Raw genomic sequence first — 18141 nt, 5'->3', positions numbered from 1 at the left:
GTCCTCAGCTGACAGCCAACAAAGAAACAGGGATCTCAGACATAGAGCTGTAAAGAATTTAATTCTGCTGAAAGTCTGAGTAAGCAAGAAACCAGATTCTTCTCTAAAGTCTCCAGAAAGAAATGTAGCCCTGCCAGTACTTTGATTTAAGCAGGTGATTGGAGAGACCTGTGTCAAACAACTACCCCAATCCTTACAGTAGCTAGATAATAAATGTGTGTTGTTTAAGCTAAACTGGTGGTAATTTGTTATGGCAGCAATTGAAAACTAATACAGATTTGGCACCACAAGTGAAGTACTACTATAACAAATATAAAATGTGAAGTGGTTTCAAAATTGGGCAATAGGCAGTGGCTGGAAAAATTTTGAGGAGCATGACCACAAAAGGCTAAATTAAGAATCAATATCATTGTAATAGCCAAACTGCCCAACACAATCTATAGATTCAATGCTATTCCTATCAAAGTACCACCATCATTTTTCCCAGAATTAGAAAAAACTATTCTAAAATTCATATGAAATCACAAAGGAGCCCAAATAGCCAAAGCAACCCTAAGCAAAAAGAACAAAGCTACCCAACTTCAAACTATACTATAAGACTACAGTAACCAAAACAGCATGGTACAGGTACAAAAACACACACATAGATCAATGGAACAGAATAGAGAACCCAGAAATAAAGCCACACGCCTACAGCCATCTGATTTTTAACAAAGTTGACAAAAACAAGCAATGGGGAAAGGACTCCCTGTTCAATAAACGATGCTGGGATAGCTGGTCAGCCATATTCAGAAGAAAGAAACTAGACCCCTACCTTTCACCATATACAAATTAACTCAAGATAAAAGATTTACATTTAACACTTCAAACTATAAGCATCCTAGGAAACACCATTCTGGACATCAACCTTGGGAAAGAATTTATAACTGAGCCCTCAAAAACAATTGCAACAAAAAGAAAGATGGACAAGTGGGATGTAATTAAAGAGCTTCCACAGCAAAAGAAACTATCAACAGAGTAAACAGACAACCTACAGAATGGGAGAAAATATTTGTAAACTATGCATCTGACAAAAGTCTAATATGCAGAATCTATAACTTAAGCAACTGAACAAGCAAAAAAATCCATACAACTCTATTAAAAAGTGAGTAAAGACATTAACAGACATTTCTCAAAAGAAGACATACAAGCAGCCAAAAAACATGAAAGGATGCTCAATATCACTAATCATCAGAGAAATGCAAATCAAAACCACAATGAGATACCACTCATACCAGTCAGAATGGCTATTATTAAAAAGTCAAAAAACAATAGATATTGGCAAGACTGCAGAGAAAAGGGAATGCTTACACGCTGTTGGTGGGAATGTAAATTAGTTCAACCACTGTGGAAAGCAGTTTGGAGATTTCTCAAAGAACTTTAAACAGAACTACCATTAGATCCAGCAATCTCATTACTGGGTAGGTATCCAAAAGAAAAGAAAACATTCCACCAAAAAGACACATGCACTCATATCTTCATTGCAGCACTTCATTCACCATAGCAAAGACATTACATCTAGGTGTCCATCAATGGTGGATTAGATAAAGAAAATGTCATACAAATATACCATGGAATATTATGCTGCCATCAAAAAAGACAAAATCGTGTCCTTTGCATTGACATGGATGAAGTTGGAGGTCATTTTTCTAAGTGAATTGATGCAGGAACAGAAAACCAAATACTGCATGTTCTCACTTATAAGTGGTAGCTAAATATTGGGTGCTCCTGGACATAAATATGGCAAAAATAGATACTGGAGACTATTGGGGGAGACGCCAGGAGTGAGGCAAGGGTTGAAAAACTAACTATGGGTCCTAGAAGTAGCTTCTCCGTTCGTTCTCGAATCTCTGCCTGGTTCAGCCTGCCTGCCTCCACTCCTGCCTCCACCATGTCCATCAGGGTGACCCAGAAGTCCTACAAGGTGTCCACCTCTGGGCCCCAGGCCTCCTAACGGGATCATTAGTACCCCAAACCTTAGCATCATGCAATATACCCTTATAACAACCCTGCACATGTATCCCTTGAATATAAAAGTTAAAAAAAATTACTGACTAGGCTTGTTGAGCTTCTCCCAAGTGAGCAGCAGCAGCTTCCGAGATGTCCTGGGCACCAGCATGGGTCTGTGTGGAGGCTATGAGGGGCCAGCGTATGGGAGGCATCACAGCCATCACAGTCAACCAGAACCTGCTGAGCCCCCTTAACCTGGAATTGGACCCCAACATGCAAGCCACGGACACCCAGGAGAAAGAGTAGACCAAGACCCTCAACATGTTTGCCTCCTTCGTTGACAAGGTACGGTTCCTGGAGCAGCAGAACAAGATGCCAGAGACCAAGTGGAGCTTCCTGCAGCAGCAGAAGACGGTTTGGAGCAACTTGTTCTCGGACAACGTGTTGGAGAGCTACATCAACAACCTTCTGTGGCTGCTGGAGACCCTGGGCCAGGAGAAGCTGAAACTGGAGGCGGAGCTTGGCAACATGCAGGGGCTCTGGAGGACTTCAAGAAAAAGTACGAGGATGAGATCAATAAGCTTACAGAGATGGAGGATGAATTTGTCCTGGTCAAGAAGGCTGTGGATGAAGCTTACATGAACAAGGGAGAGCTGGAGTTTCATCTGGAAGGGCTGACTGACGAGATCAGCTTCCTCAGGCAGCTGTATGAAGAGGAGATCCCAGAGCTACAGTCCCAGATCTTGGATACATCTGTGGTGCTGTCCATGGACAACAGCAGCTCCCTGGACATGGACAGTATCATCGCGGAGGTCAAGGCGCAGTACGAGGAGATCGCCAACTGCAGCCGGGCCGAGGCTGAGATTATGTACCAGATCAAGTATGAGGAGCTGCAGACACTGGCTGGGAAGCACTGGGATGACCGGCGTCGCACAAAGACGAAGATCTTTGAGATGAACCGAAACATCAGCCGGCTCCAGGCTGAGACTGAGGGCCTGCCTCAAGGGCCAGAGCAGAGGGCTTCCCTGGAGTCCGCCATCGCAGATACTGAGCAGCGCGGGGAGCTGGCGGTTAAGGACGCCTACGCCAAGCTGTCCGAGCTGGAGGCCGCCCAGCAGTGGGCCAAGCACGACAGGGCACATGGCGCGGCAGCTGCCTGAGTACCAGGAGCTGATGAACGAACGGCAAGCTGGTCCTGGACATCGAGATCGCCACCTACAGGAAGCTACTGGAGCGCGAGGAGAGCCGGCTGGAGTTTGGGATGCAGAATACGAGTATTCATAGGAAGACCACCCGTGGCTATGCAGGTGCACTGAGCTCTGCTACCGGTGCGTCACAAGCCTTGACCTCAGCTAAGGCCTGGGGCTCCAGCTTTGGCTCTGGCCGGGCCTCCAGCTCTTTCAGTTGCACCAGCTCCCTCAGGGCCGTGGTTGTGAAGACGATCAAGACCCGCGATGGGAAGCTGGGGTCGGAGTCGACTCCTCTGATGTCCTGCCCAAGTGAATGGCCACAGCAGCCCCGCCCAGCCTACCCCTCCTGCCGCTGCCTCAGAGCCTGGGAGGGAGGCCGTTATGCAGGGGAGCACAGGGAACAGGAGGCCCACCTGAGGTTCAGCCCTGGCCCTCAGCCCACCCGTGGGGAAGTTTACTGCCTGGGGGACCTGCCTTGCCCATGCCTCCAGTTACAATTCCATTTTTCTCCCCAAAATAAAACCTCAGTTAGCTCTACCAAAAAAAAAAAAAAAAAAAAAAAAAAAACCTATAGGGTACTATGCTCAGTACCTAGGTGACGGGATCATTAGTACCCCAAACCTTAGCATCATGCAATATACCCTTATAACAAGCCCGCACATGCACCCCAGAATATAAAAGTTAAAAAAAAAATTGAGCTTGTTAAACAATGCTTCAGTATTACATTGAAAGGACATGCTGTCTACCTTTTTGCCTTATTCTTAAATTTTTAGTGATTTTTAAAAACCTATCACTAAAGGAGACCAAAATGAAGGAATTTCAGGCACCAGTCAATAGATGTATATGGATAGATACATACAAGTAGAAATATTAGAATTCTAACATATAATTCTCCCCTAGAAACCACCTATATGAATGATTAAGTAAATAATGAACTTAGAGAGGAACTTTCCTGAAAGGCTAATTCCATCTGATGAGCTCAGTGATTTTTCAATCAAAAATAAAATTTGACCCACTAGGTGTAGTCTGGTGATCCAAGCATAGCCAAGACTTTCATTTGCTTTTTAGTTAGGTTTTCTCTTGGTAGAATCACACTGGCAACATGGTTAGACAGAAGCAATCTGGAATAAGAAAAAGCCGCTGGGAGCAGACAGACTTGAATTTGATTCTAACCATTCCGTCAGCCGATGGTCTGTAAACTTTGGCTTCCTCACCTGCAAGTGCGTAACTCTAAGTATCAAAAACAATGGAGCACTGTTCCCAAACCACTGATTGTCTGTAAAAATGTTTTCTACAGTTTATATAGAAATGATAATAATTGTAAAATACATGGGGGAAAAGGAGGACCTTATAGTGAAGTTATATTTAAATACTGCTTTTTTAAAAAAGTTTTGAGATTGTCCTTCCTATTTTCTGTGTGTGGTAAAATGTCTTTTCTGTTATGAAGTAACGGCAAACATGGATACTAGGTAGTATACCAGGTAGTATCTAGGATACGAGGTAGTATACCAGGTAGTATCTAGGATACGAGGTAGTATACCAGGTAGTATCTAGGATACGAGGTAGTATACCAGGTAGTATCTAGGATATGAGGTAGTATACTAGGTAGTATTTAAATGGCTCTATGTGGCAAAACATAAGTTAGCAACCAACCCTATGTCTATCTCCAAATGATTTTTGATATGCTCTGGGAATCACTGTAAGGGAGTCTGTAGATTTCCTTTGTGAACTGAAAATACATGTACAAAGTGAGCTATTATTACTGTAGTCTCCCAAAGTGCCATTGCTTGTGTAGTGATGAAAATATCATCCAGCTGGTCCTAAAGATTCCTGAAGAACCCCTACCAAAAAAAAAAATGCTTTTTCCTGGGAATCTAACTGGGACAGGCCTCTCACAGAGAGACACGTCAGGGTCTGCCTCTGGGTTAAGCCCCAGACTTCTTTTTAAGAAGAGGAATTTTATCTTACAAGACTTTTGCTTTTTAGTGGGAAAAGTGAATAGCATGGTAGGATTCTGTCTTTATAGAGACTAAGGAACCTCTCTAGCTTAAGAGTAAGTGATGAGAAGGAGGAATGCGGTTTGCTGCAGGAAAGCAGGGATAAGAGAAGTGAGGATCTAGTGCAAATTTGGGAACCTGTGTGGGGCTGGTGGAGCTGGAAATGGCCAAAAGGGGCAACACAGTAGTGTTTGTATGTGGGCTGGGAGAGCCCAGGACTTCTATCATGATAAATAGTGCTGAAATTATCCCAGGGAGCCTGGTCAGCTTCTTGAGTTGATCACGTTTTAAATTTCTTTTTTTCATTTTGCATAGAAGTACTTCATAAGTCAGATATGAAAACTAAATTCATCCATATCCTAATTTAGCCACAATCCTTATTCACATTTTAGAGACAAAAACCACCTCAGGCTGCTTTTTCCCCTATAAATAATTGCTTTTCCAAACAAAAATAACATAATATTGTGCATACGGTTTTCTACCTGCTTTTTTTTTAACTTAAAAAAATCTCCATATCACTGAATACACGATGTTACTTTAAAACGGCTATATAGTACCATTGTGCAAATGTGGCATAATTTAACAAATCGGAGAGGGGGGATTTAGATTCCTACACACACATACAATAGGACAGTGATAGCCACTGTTGCTAAATCCTTCCATACAAAATGCTAATTGCAGACGCCAGATAGCGGGTATATAGGTGTCTGTTGTAACATTCTTCCAACTTTTTAGCATGATTGCAATTTTTCATAGAAAGATTTGGCTGAAGAAGTTCTTTTTGACATATCCTCTCACAGATCCCAATCTAATTATCTCAGAATCAGCTCCCAGAGGTAGCATTGCCGGGCTCGCGGCTGCCTGTTTTCCGTCTGAAAGGCGGGCCAGGGATGAGTTTCCCGGATGAGCTCCTGCTGCGTGGGCTCCCCGCGGGCAGGCGCAGCGCCCCCTCGGTGCGGCGGAGGGAGCTGCAGGCCGCCGGGTCCGCGGCCGCCTCGGGCTGTGCCCCTCTAGAGAAGCCCGGCTGGCGGCGGGAAGAGCGTCTGGTCCGCGCTTTCGCATGGTCTCCCTGAAAAAGACCAGCGGAGCACCCGGCTGCCAGGCGCGCAGCATCAAAGCTGCGGGCGCCCCGAGAAGAAAAGGGCCAGTGTGCATTCCCTGAAACTCCAAAGCCCTTCTCCAGGCACAGCGACTCAGGGGGAGAGGAGAGGGGGCTGGAACTGCGCTTTCACAGTGTGGGCAGTCAGGCCCCGGGTGCTCCATCGGGACAATAGGGCCTCAGTGCTGGATACTAGGCGGCTCGGGGGCCTGGTGGGAGCATAAAGGGAAGCTGTGTCTCCGCAGCACTCAAGTTCACCTTTGTCTTCGGAGTCCAAGTCAAAGAAGGCTAAAGAAGGAGCCTGCAGGCTCTCCTCCCTCGTCATGGGTCTGTTTGATAGGAAGGGCCAAGTTCTTTCCCCAAGATGCTGGGAATTCAGATGAAAATAGAAATGGGCTTGCCTGCTAGCTCGGACAGCGGTCAGTGTTTTGTCGAAAGTTGTGTCCTCTGGCCAGGACCTACGAGGAGGGGGACGCCAGTACAAATGACTGGAGCCAGCGGTCCGGAAGGCGCCTGTGCACACGTGTTGTATAGCAATGTGAACTTGCCCTGGTTGGGGAGAAGTAGCTGGTGGGAGGTGGGCAAGTTTCTTCCCACCAACTATCTGCTGTCCAGACTCGGCTACTGCCTCTTCCCCAGAGAGAGAGGCCGCCCTGTATTCTAGCAGATAGCAGCGGCCCACTGACCAGTGGTGGAAGGTGACAGGCTACGGTCCTTACACTTGGCCTTGGCCAAGTTTTCTCCTGGAGTTGACACAAGATCGGCTGGCCGGGGTCAGGTCTCTATTGCCACTTAAGGGAAAACAAAACCTGGCTCTTGGCTGAATTGCCTAAATAATTCCAACGGCTTGCACCAGACAGAGGAGTAGCTGTGATGAAAAGCAATTCACAGCAGCTGCCCCGCAACACACGCACATCCACACAACCCAGTTGTACATCAATTTCCTAATCCTACTCTTTGTTGTAGAGGGTCAAGATAGTTAAAACAACAACAACAAACAACTAAATCAAACACGCAAACTTGTTTTTTCAACTTTTAGGTTCAGGAGTACATGTGCAGGTTTGTTATATAGGGAAATTGCTTGTCACGGGGTTTGGTGTACTGATTATTTCATCACCTTGGTAAAAAGCATAGTACCCAATAGATAGTTTTTTTAAAAATTCTCTTCCCCTTCCCACCCTCCACCCTCACGCAGGCCCTGGTGTCTTTTGTTTCCTTCTTTATGGCCATGTGTACTCAATGTTTAGCTCCCACTTATAAGTGAGAACATGCAGTATTTGGTTTTCTGTTCCTGCGTTGGTTCTTTCAGAATTTATGGCCTTCAGCTTTGTCCGTGCTGCTGCAAAGGACATGATCTCGTTCTTTTTTATGGCTGTGTAGTATTTCATAGTGTATATATACCACATTTTCTCCATCCAGTCCACCATTGATGGGCATTTAGGTTGATTCCATGACTTTGCTATTGAACACACAAACTTTGAACTCTTGATCTGAGTTTTGTTCTGACTTTACCACTTACTATGACTTTGGACAACTAACTTAACCTCATTCAATTGCGTTAGTTTATGAAACAGGCATATGAAATCTGCTTTATAGAGTTGCTGTGACAATCAAAAGAGAAAGCATACGTGAACATTCCTAGCATGGTAGTAAGCTTTCAAACAAAGGTACCTATTTATTTGTTTTTCAGATAAAGGTATCTTTTATTTGTTTTAAAATTTTTGATTATTCCTAATATTGTTCCAAATGGATTTGAGGCTACTTACACAAACACAGAGAGTACGATGATGTAATAAATGAATACTTTCAAGTTTTGTTCTGTATACTTCTGAGTTCTTTTCATTATTTACAACAAGAATGTGTTATTCATCCATTAACTTACGAAATAAATGAATGTAAGAAGCAACTGATGGGAAAAAACAAGAAGGAACTTAAGATGAAAGCAGTGGTGATAGTAAATAAAGTGTTTCGCAGAAGGGCAAGTAAACTTTCTAAAAGTTTAGGCTGTCAATTTAATTCTGAGCTCCCAAGCAAACATGTCAAACAGGGGAACATGACCAGTTTCACAATTCATGCTGTTCACTGATGAAACCAAACCTGTTTCTCAGGGTCACAAGCTATTTCTTTGGAAATCTCTCTTGAAAGTTTTTGTGAAAATAAACACTGCAAGAGAGATTAATTTAAGCAGTTAATTGAGGAGAACCCCAGAGAGAAAGTCTTGGGTAAAATACCTGTGCTCAATGCCTTTAGGTGAAGGTGGAGGGTGGAGATTTAGGACGTAGTAGCTCTATTCGTCTGCTCAGACTATCATGACAAAGTGACACAGACTGGGTGGCTTTAACCACAGAAATTCATTTTCTCACTGTTCTGGAGGCTGGAGTCCAAGATCAAGGTGCCAGGGTTGGTTCCTGGTGAGGCCTCTCTTCCTGGCTTGCAGATGCGCCTTCTGGCTGTGTCCTCATATGACCTTTCTTCTGAGCATGCTTAGACGGAGAGAATTCTGGTGCCTCCCTCTCTTACAAGGACACTGGTCCTGTCATATTAGGGCCCCATCCTTATGACCTCATTTAATCTTAATTATCTCCTTGGGCCTATTTCCAAATGCAGTTACATTGGAGGTGGGAGCTTAAACATATGAACGGAGGCAGGGGACACAATTTAGTCCGTAACAGGAGCCAAAGTGGGTATGGGGGAGTGTCACTAGAACATAGGGAAGGAGAGAAGTCCACACCTGCCATGAGGACCTTATTTCCTCAGGACACAGCCTAATTCTACCTGGTAAAGAATGTGGAGAGCTAAGAGGCTCTTTGTCACAGGGTGAAACTTGGGCAGAGTCTGACAAGGGGCCAACATGTGGCATCACTGCATGTCAACGTGAGAACCCTTCTGACCAAATCCCTGGTTCGGAAGCAAATGACCTCTGTGACCTTGGGCCAGTCACTTAAATGCTCACAGCCTCAGTTTCCTTATCTGTAAAATGGGACTGATAATACCTACCTAGTTTACCTGAGAAGGTAGAAAATTGAGCTACAGTGAGGAGTAGCAGTAGTGAGAAGTAATTCGCAATCTCTCCTGGCCCACCCACCCCAATTGTACATAAATGTTGTATATAAATATCATGTACAACAAATAAAATGAAATGGTGGATGTCAAAAGTGCTGGGTAGACTAGAAGCTGCCATGTAAACTAGATGTAAAGAATATCTTCAACAATGCCACCCATGACAGCAGTAGAAGCTACATGTTCAGCATCTTGTCAGTTCCACGCCCTCCTTGACTGTGGGTGTGAGAGGCGTTGCCTGGCCAAGGTCAGTGCTCATCACAGCTGTGGCAATGGGAGGCCCCCCAAGAGGACTGTGATCTCTGTGATCTCTGGGTTGAAAAGAGACTTTCTTCCCCTCCATGCAATAACAGGCCCAACGACTTCTACCTCTGCTCGTAGTCTCTTCCTCTCTACCCTCCAATCTCCCTCATAAACTGAGACGTTGGGAAGGCAAGAGCAGATGGAGGTGGAACCTCACATCTTCTTGAACCAGATCAGATCCGAAGCCAGGCACATCCCCTTTTGTCTATCATGGCTGTGAATGAATGATCAGATGTGTAGTGAGACTTTGAGGTCTGTCCAGCCACGGGGATAGAAGCTCCTCAAGGACCAGAGTTGCCGTCTCTGCTCTGGCCCGGGGTGTAGCATAGAGGCTCGGGCACAACAGGGCTCAGCATACATCTGAGGATGTGTGAGCAAGTGAGTGAATGTCACCTACGAAGCGCCCCAGGTCCTTGACGTCTTGGTTTTAGTGACTCTTCTCTGGAGAGCCAGGTGATAAAAGGAGAATGAGAAGGGAATTGCCATTTCTGCCTATGCCTTGGGAGAAGTTCTCTGAGCCTTGATTTTCTCTTCTGTGAAAAGGGGGTAACACAGTTCGCAGAGGGAGTTTGAGCATTCAGTGAGAGGATGCATGTGAAACATCAACTACAGGGCCTGGTACATGGCCGTTCTCATGTCATTGCAAGGCTTGCCCTCTCCATGTGCCACCTTGGTGCCTTGTACATGTTTCTACAGTGGCATTTCTTCTATACAATTCTGAAAATCACCCTTTATTGAATGTCTATCACGTGCCAGACACTGTTTTAAGTGCTGTGCATTCTTTCACTTGATCCTCACAACTCTATATTATGATGCCTATTTTACAGACAAGGAAGCTGATGCTCATGGCAAGTTGAATAACTCATTCGAGATGAGATTGCACCCCAAGAATGTCTTGCCTGCAGGTAAGAGTCTATGTATATGCTCTTACCCTCTTTGTGAACGACTTCCCAACCATTCTGCCGTAATATATATAAAATATAAAATATTTAGTATAACATAAATATAAAAATAAATAAGGTAAATTTGTTTGTTTAGATCTCCTTCTCCAATCTTCAGTTGTAAGCATTTTAAGAGCCGACACCTCTTTTCTCCGGTACCCAGGAGACTATCTGGCACATCATAGGCACACAGTTAAGTAGCCACCATTTATTGGACACGCTATGTGCTAAACATGTCACAGACACTGTCTCACGTATTAGAAATCGTTATGTCCATTTGTCAGATGAGAAAACTAAACCCAGAGAGGTTTTGTCACATGTCCACGATCAGTGTTAAGTCTGTCCTAGATCTGCCTGACTGCAGAGTGCCTGTGCACTTAACTGTAAGATCCACTGCCCACCTTCCACCCAAATAAGCATTATTGATCCCTTTGGAATGTAACTCTACATGGGCTGAAGTGGAAAATACATATGTTTAAGAGAATAAAAGCTCTCTCATTTGTGTTTATACACATGCACACATACAGATGTATTTCCATACACATGTCTATTGTTGGGATGTGCATAGATGGGCTCTGGAAGGCTGCATCTCTAGCTGCCTTTGGGGAACGAAGCAGAGAAGCAGGAAAGGGATTTGCTTTTCATTGTACATCTTTTGGTATCTTTGGAATTATGAACCATGTGTAGATATTGTCTATTCAAGAACAATAAAAAATTTTCAAAAGACTGCTCTGTGTTTGTTGGAAAAGATACTGGATCCAAGAGACTCGGGTTCTGATCTTGTCTCTGCCACTGGATACATTTGAAGAATGATCAGATTTATTTTCAGTTTCTTTATCCATAAAATGGGTATAATAATCACTTCCCTTACCTCCCTCACAGGGCCACCTGAGATCATTTACACAAAAGCATTTTTCAAGGTGTGAACAGCCTTGCACATGGAATACATTATTGTACTATAGTTGGATCATTATGGTCAACTCCTTGCTCCACCCACTCTGGCAGCCTGAGGACCTCGTAAAGAGCCACATGGCTTTGAGCAAGATAATGGGCGTTTCCAGGTTAGAAAAGAGGTTTGGAGGCTTTTCAGACATCTGCAGACAGAGGGCCGTGGAGCACCAGTGTTACATCGTTTGACAAAGTGTTTGTATTTCCTCTTCCATCACCATCCACACCTACAAAGAGCAGTCTCTCTCTCCTTGAGATTTAAGAACATTCTGGTCAGAAGATGGCCAGAGTGGGGGCAGCTCCTTTCCAACAATTGGAGGTAAACATGGTGAGGATGGGAGACATGTGCTGGTGGTTGGTGGTGCTGCCAATTGCTGATTTTTGCTTGGGAGAAGGAAGATTCTAGGTGCAGAGAAAGCGCAGCATCTGCGGTATCATGGGGTGGTAAAGTTTAGCAATATCTGCCTCAAGAGTTCTATGACCTCAACTCAGCAAGCACAGCTATTTTAGCCAGAAACAAAGCTTCTCTTAGAGAATGTGTTTTGCAAAAGTAGAACTGGGCCTTGGAAGGAGCCCGAGGGGAATTCTAGTTTCTGAGTCTCAGGATGGAGGGACAAGAGCACAGCCTGGGGATTGGTGGATCTGGAATCCCAGCCCTAATACGCCTCCACAAAGCTAAGTGGCCTTGGCCAGATTCTTTCACTTCCCTGGGCCTCAGTTTCCCCATCTGTAAATGACGGGCTTGGACTGAATCATCTTTACGATTCCCTCCATATTAAAGATCCTCTAACCTGGGAACTCTGTGTTGGGGAAACACGCTGCCTGCCCTGTGTCTCTATTTGACAGGCTTGGGGAGTGTGCTGTGTTTTCTTACCCCTGTCATTGTATCCGGAGGCCATAGCTGGGAGAGTGTCTGTTCTGAGACACCAACACCCCAGCAGGAGAAAGTGCTCCTGACCTGCCTTTGCACCGGGAAACCTTGGTCCTTGATTCTTTTTTTTTTTTTTTTTTTTTTTGAGACGGAGTCTCGCTCTGTTGCCCAGGCTGGAGTGCAGTGGCGCAATCTCGGCTCACTGCAAGCTCCGCCTCCCGGGTTCACGCCATTCTCCTGCCTCAGCCTCCCGAGTAGCTGGGACTACAGGCGCCCGCCCCTGCGCCCGGCTAATTTTTTCTATTTTTAGTAGAGACGGGGTTTCACCATGGTCTCGATCTCCTGACCTTGTGATCCGCCCACCTCGGCCTCCCAAAGTGCTGGGATTACAGGCGTGAGCCACCACGCCCGGCCGGTCCTTGATTCTAACACTGCCCTACTGGAGTTTGGGTAACAGAAAGACCGTGTGTGTGTGTGTGTGTGTGTGTGTGTGTGTATTTATATGTGTGAGTAGGAGGGGCCAGGTAATTGGAAATGTGTACTTATTTTCCTGAATTATACACTTTTCTCCTAGAAACAGGGGGGATTCAACAACAGTTTCAATGTATGAAGCTGAAACGCATTTGTAGCAGCATAGTTTCCTCTAACTGTGGGTTTTCCCTATCGTTTCAGCTCCAACGTGAGTTATGGTTAAGGGTTTCTAGGACTTAGCTTGGGAATATAATGAGCACTTTAATATGGCTACTCTGGAATAACGTTCTATGTTTCAAGCAATTTAGGAACTCTCACTGCACAGCCATGTGTGAGATGGGGCAGTCTGCGTGTCTGTCAACTCTGCCAGGGCACCTAACTCAACCCTGGCCCAGAATCAGCATCAACCAACACGGATTCGATTAAAATGTAATAGAGGGTCCACGGATTGTGGCTTAGTAAGTCTCCCTATGTCTTTGAACAGTAGAGGGACCTTAAGAAGGGAGCTGCTTCTTTGTAGCCAGGGGCTTTGTGTTCCATGCTCTCCAGAATTACAGGAGCTGCTCAGGCATTTCCAAGCCCCTGTCCGGTGATTCTCCTGAGGAACTTGGTTCCAGGGCAGCCATTCCCTGAGAGGTGGCTGGAGTATCCTGCAGAGGCTTTCTTGTGTCTGCTTCAGGGATGCTACTCAGCAGGGCAGGCAGCTGGACTCCATGTCACCGTGTCTTAGAAAACTCAGTCCCTGCCACCTTTGCTTGATTCAGTTGTGTGATGGGGCCAGACCAGCGAATTCCTTTGGCCTCCTGTTCACACTTGAGTTGTGCTTTTCTTAGAGTGTTCACTGAGCAGCCCTTGCCAGAGGTGCCTCCTTGCCTTTTTGCTCCTCACACGCCTGCCCACATGATGGGAGGAAACAAGTGGGAGACATGGGAGGAGGTACTGGCACGTCATCAGAAGCTCCAGGTCAAACTCTCTTCATTCTCTTCCCCAGGTGGTTGAAAAAAACACTTTTTTAAAATAAGGCCTATTGTATCAGGAAGACCTGGATGTCTCTGGCTAAGCCAACTCTGGAACATTAGAGAATGTATAAACATGTGCCAGAAACAGAAGTCAAGAGCATTTGATAACTCACCATATGAACACATGCCCACCTGCTTGGGGCCCTGAACCTATATGAGACTAATGCAGTCTACCAGGGTTGAGTTAGTGCAGGGCCTCTCAACCTCTGCACTGTCGATATTTCAGGCCAGATACTTCTTTCTTGTGGGGTGGGGTCGCTCTCTTGTGTACTGTAAGGTGCTTAGCAGTATCTCTGGTCTTGACCTGCTAGACGACAGTAGCCCCTTCTTCAGTTGTGACAATCAAAACTGTTTCCAGACATTGCCAAATGTCCCCTGGGGGCGAAATTGCCCCTGGTTGAGAATCTCCGAGTTACAGCAGTCCAGGCATTCCTTATGTGTCTCATCCTCCTGGACCTTCAGAGTTCATGCAACATAGATTTTGTTGCACATTACATGAAAAACTAGTTCCCCAGGATGTTCATGGTTCCTGCACAGAAAAAGTGCTCTGTGACTAAATTTGGAGAACTGTGTGTGTCATGGTCCAACATGTTGAGGAAATGCAGCCTGATATATAATAAATCTTTCCTTCATGGAGAGTCAAAATACATTAGGATATTGGAGGCTGTAGAATGTCTGACAGTAAGGAAACCTGTTCAACACTGCCTAACCCAGATTTAGCTTTTTCTTGGCCAAAAATGACTTCAGAGATTCCTCTCTTAAAAGCCAGGCACCCCAAACCATTTGAGCCAAGCTCTCTCAATCCCAAGTCCAAAATTTCCAAGGATAAAACCCATTGGCCCAGCATAGATCAACTGTTTCAGGATTTCCAGACTAATCAATGGTTTCAGGGTCATTTAATTGCCTGCTCCTGTTGCAATTAAGAGATTATATTGCTGGTGGGTGTGTGAGGCATAAGTGTTGTTCCCCGAAGAATGGATGTACTAACCAGACAAAACAGCAGATGCCTAGTTGACAGTACTTTAGTACCGATTTCCTTTCAAAGTTCTTTTTTCTTTCTTTATGCTTTTTTTCTAAATGCCTGAGCAGCTTCATCATCTTGATTCGTGTTCGAATTTCTTGGAAGCTGGTGGCAACTAACCTAAATTGCTGCAAAACTTACAAGGACATGGAAACATTTTTTAAATTCTGGAATTAAAAGAGACAGCTTGTTTTGTCAATATTTCCACAGACTAGGCCACTGCAGGGGCCACTGCAGCTGGCCAGGGTGAAGTTGGCTGTGCATACAGGTCCAGAGTTTTCACTATGTTGTATTCCAGGTAGTTGCCCCTTTGCTACCGTTTCTAGGTTTGCTACCATGAACTGGCAGGTGAAAAATAGTGTTTGAAGAGGTGAAGCAGCCCTGAGCAGACCAGGAGCACCATGATCAGCTTACTCAATTTCTATTCCGAGCAAGGAATGTCATTACTTTAAATACTGTGTTCTGGTTGCTAAGGAAACCAAATAAGTGGGTTGCTAACACAATCTTAGAACTTTCTATGAAGATTAAAGCACTTTGCTCTAGCTAAAGAGCAGATGGGAGAGTCATAGATGGAACCCATATTTCTCACTACGTGGGGGAGGGTTAGGCCGGGGAAAAGATGAAGAGTTTTTCATTTGTGAGAAGAAGATAAAATTTGTAGCTCTTGGCTATTTAACAAATAGTCGTTATTTGCTAAATCAATCAAGATACGGGTTTAAATCTGGCTTCCAGTTCCATTTCCACTACTAATTTTTTTGTTGTCAATGTATTGAAGTCAGTGCAAAGTCTGGGAAGTCAGTTATGGGATAGAAAATAGTTGCGTTTTAGTTGGCCCATTCCTTTTGGTCATTCTTATAAAATATTTTAAGTACATAAAAAGCTCTACACAATTAAGGAAAAGTCGTGTTGATTAAAGCACAGCATAGGCTAAAAAAATGCAAAGTGGTCAGTCTTGCTTTGTTACTTTCATAGCCTCTCTACTTTCTGCATACCTGCATACCGCGCACCTGCGCCACTCTGCTTTCTCCGGCCTCCAGTTCAAATTTTAGCAGGGGTTGGAGCAGTAAGAACTAAGGTGATCAGCTTAATTGCCATGACCCATTCTGGGGACAGGACCCTTCCAGGCCACCCTGAGGGTGCTGGCAGTCTTTGGCTATGGTAGCCTTAGGAAAGTGCCCAGCTCACATCCAACTCATGACCATCCTTGACCAAAAAATGGCCTCACCATTTCTCTAAAGAGCCAAGTTATGATTCACCCAGTACATCCCCTGATAGAAGAGGAAATCAAGAACCAGAGATTCCAGGGGCTTGCCCACTATTAGAGAATAGAGAAACAAGAATTCAGGCCTTCCCAAACCCCAGTACTGTCAAAGCATCCAGGATTGCTTCTGGTGGTGCTCCTCCTATGCATCTGCATGTCTTCTACCCCTGGGCAGAGCTTGGTATGTTTTTTAATGTGTAAAACCACAATAAATGTATCATCTCTAGAGATAAAAGAACTGGGGGTGGGAATCACATGAGTGTAAAATGTTGGACATCATCTCAATTTTAGAGGTTGGCAAACCATTTCTGTAAAGGGCCAGAGAATAAATATCTCAGGCTTTGCAGGCCGTATAAATCTCTCACCTCTGCATTGTAGCACTGAAGCAACCATGGACAATATGTAAATAATGTGTGGCTGTGTTCTAACAAAACTTTATTGACAAAAAGAGGCTGCTGGGCAGAGTTGGCCCACAGGCTATAAGGCAATAGTTTGCTGATCACCTTATCTAGAAGATTACATCATTTAATTGGTACACTTTATTAGGAAAAGAGAAAATTAAGAAAATGGTTTTATCTTTCTTGGTCATCATGGTGTTTTGAGTATTTGTAAAATAGGAACACAGTAATTTCTTACCTTTCTAATTACAGATGTTACAGGATTTGTTAGAAGTTCACCATTTTCCTTACAATATTGGCTTTAAGAAGGGGGAAGCAAGGAAAAGGAACAATGAGAGGGATGATGACCTCTAATATTTCTGTGATTGAGAAGCCAATATTTTAAAAGTTTTCCCTCTTTTTATCCAGAGCTAACAAACATTAACTGCTTTAATTTCAATTCATTACTCCATTCTCAAGCTGAGGGTTTACAAGGGAATGAAATTCTCTAACTCAGTTAAACAGAGAGAAGACTGAGAAGTGAAGGGTGAAAACAATTACCTGGAGAACTCTGCACAAGGAAGTAGGAACTGCCTTACTCACATCACTCATCTCCTGGTAGATGAGGATGCAACTGACACTGCCTCCCATCAGAGGCCTACCATGGGAATGCTGTGGCTATTATCTGCTCCCTCTGGGTAATTCAAAGCCATGGCTAGATGAAGCACTCATTCCTTCCACAGAAACCTATTACGCCAGCCTCCAAAACCATAGCTCACCAGATCACAATTCCATTCTTTGGTTGGTTCCTCAGCAATTACATGAAGAACATCATGCTCAGCCAGAAGCTCCAAATTTCACGCAGCTCATTATCTTATTTGCTCCGATCCTCTGCTTCCAACTGAAACCTTAGATACAGGTACAGCCAGTTTATAGTCGCACAATTATCCAACCCATTTCTGCAAGAGTAAGGGTCACCTTGCTTGCCACATGGTTGCCAAATAATTACTCAAAGTGTCAAAATGGAAGGAGTGGGAAGGGAGAAATACAGAGATTGAGACTGGGTCCAGAACTGAAACACCTCCCATTTCCCAAACCATATTTGGCTCTGCAACCACAAGGCTGCCACTGATGCCTAACACATAAGCCAAGTGTAATATTTCATGACAATAACATCAGAAGAACCCAAACTAAGCCAAAAGTACTGACTGAATTGCTAATCTAGAAATTTCACGTGACCTATTCACCATGTCTAAATGTTCTTTCTAAAATGAAATGACACACATAGGCACGGTTCCCAGTTCTGAGCTTAGACTCAACTAAGCACCTTTAACGGCAATGCCCATAGTTCAGGTTACTTCTCCTTCGCCTTTTCCTGCTTTAAAGAAAGTATTAATATTACATGTAGCTTTTGACTGTTTTCAGGTGTGACGTACACCCTCTTCTGGTCAGTTAGGAGAAAAACTGATCACTATCGGGAAAAAATTAGGGAGTGGTACACGTACTGGTTAAAAAGGAAGTATCTGATAACAACTGATGAGGCATCCTCCTTTTCTTTGTGATCACCAAAAAATTCATTTATGAAAATTAGTAT

General features: G+C 44.4%; 1 pseudogene; it reads left to right on the top strand.

Annotated features, from left to right (window-relative positions):
• Positions 1 to 2100: 2100 nt before the first annotated feature.
• LOC105493115 (keratin, type II cytoskeletal 8 pseudogene) lies at positions 2101 to 6249 on the top strand (annotated as a pseudogene).
• The last annotated feature ends 11892 nt before the right edge of the window (positions 6250 to 18141 follow it).

The sequence above is a fragment of the Macaca nemestrina genome, chromosome 7 (genome assembly GCF_043159975.1).
Source record: "Macaca nemestrina isolate mMacNem1 chromosome 7, mMacNem.hap1, whole genome shotgun sequence".
Classification (NCBI taxonomy): domain Eukaryota; kingdom Metazoa; phylum Chordata; class Mammalia; order Primates; family Cercopithecidae; genus Macaca; species Macaca nemestrina.
Note: the sequence above shows the minus strand (reverse complement) of the source record. Positions and strands in the feature narration are given on the sequence as shown.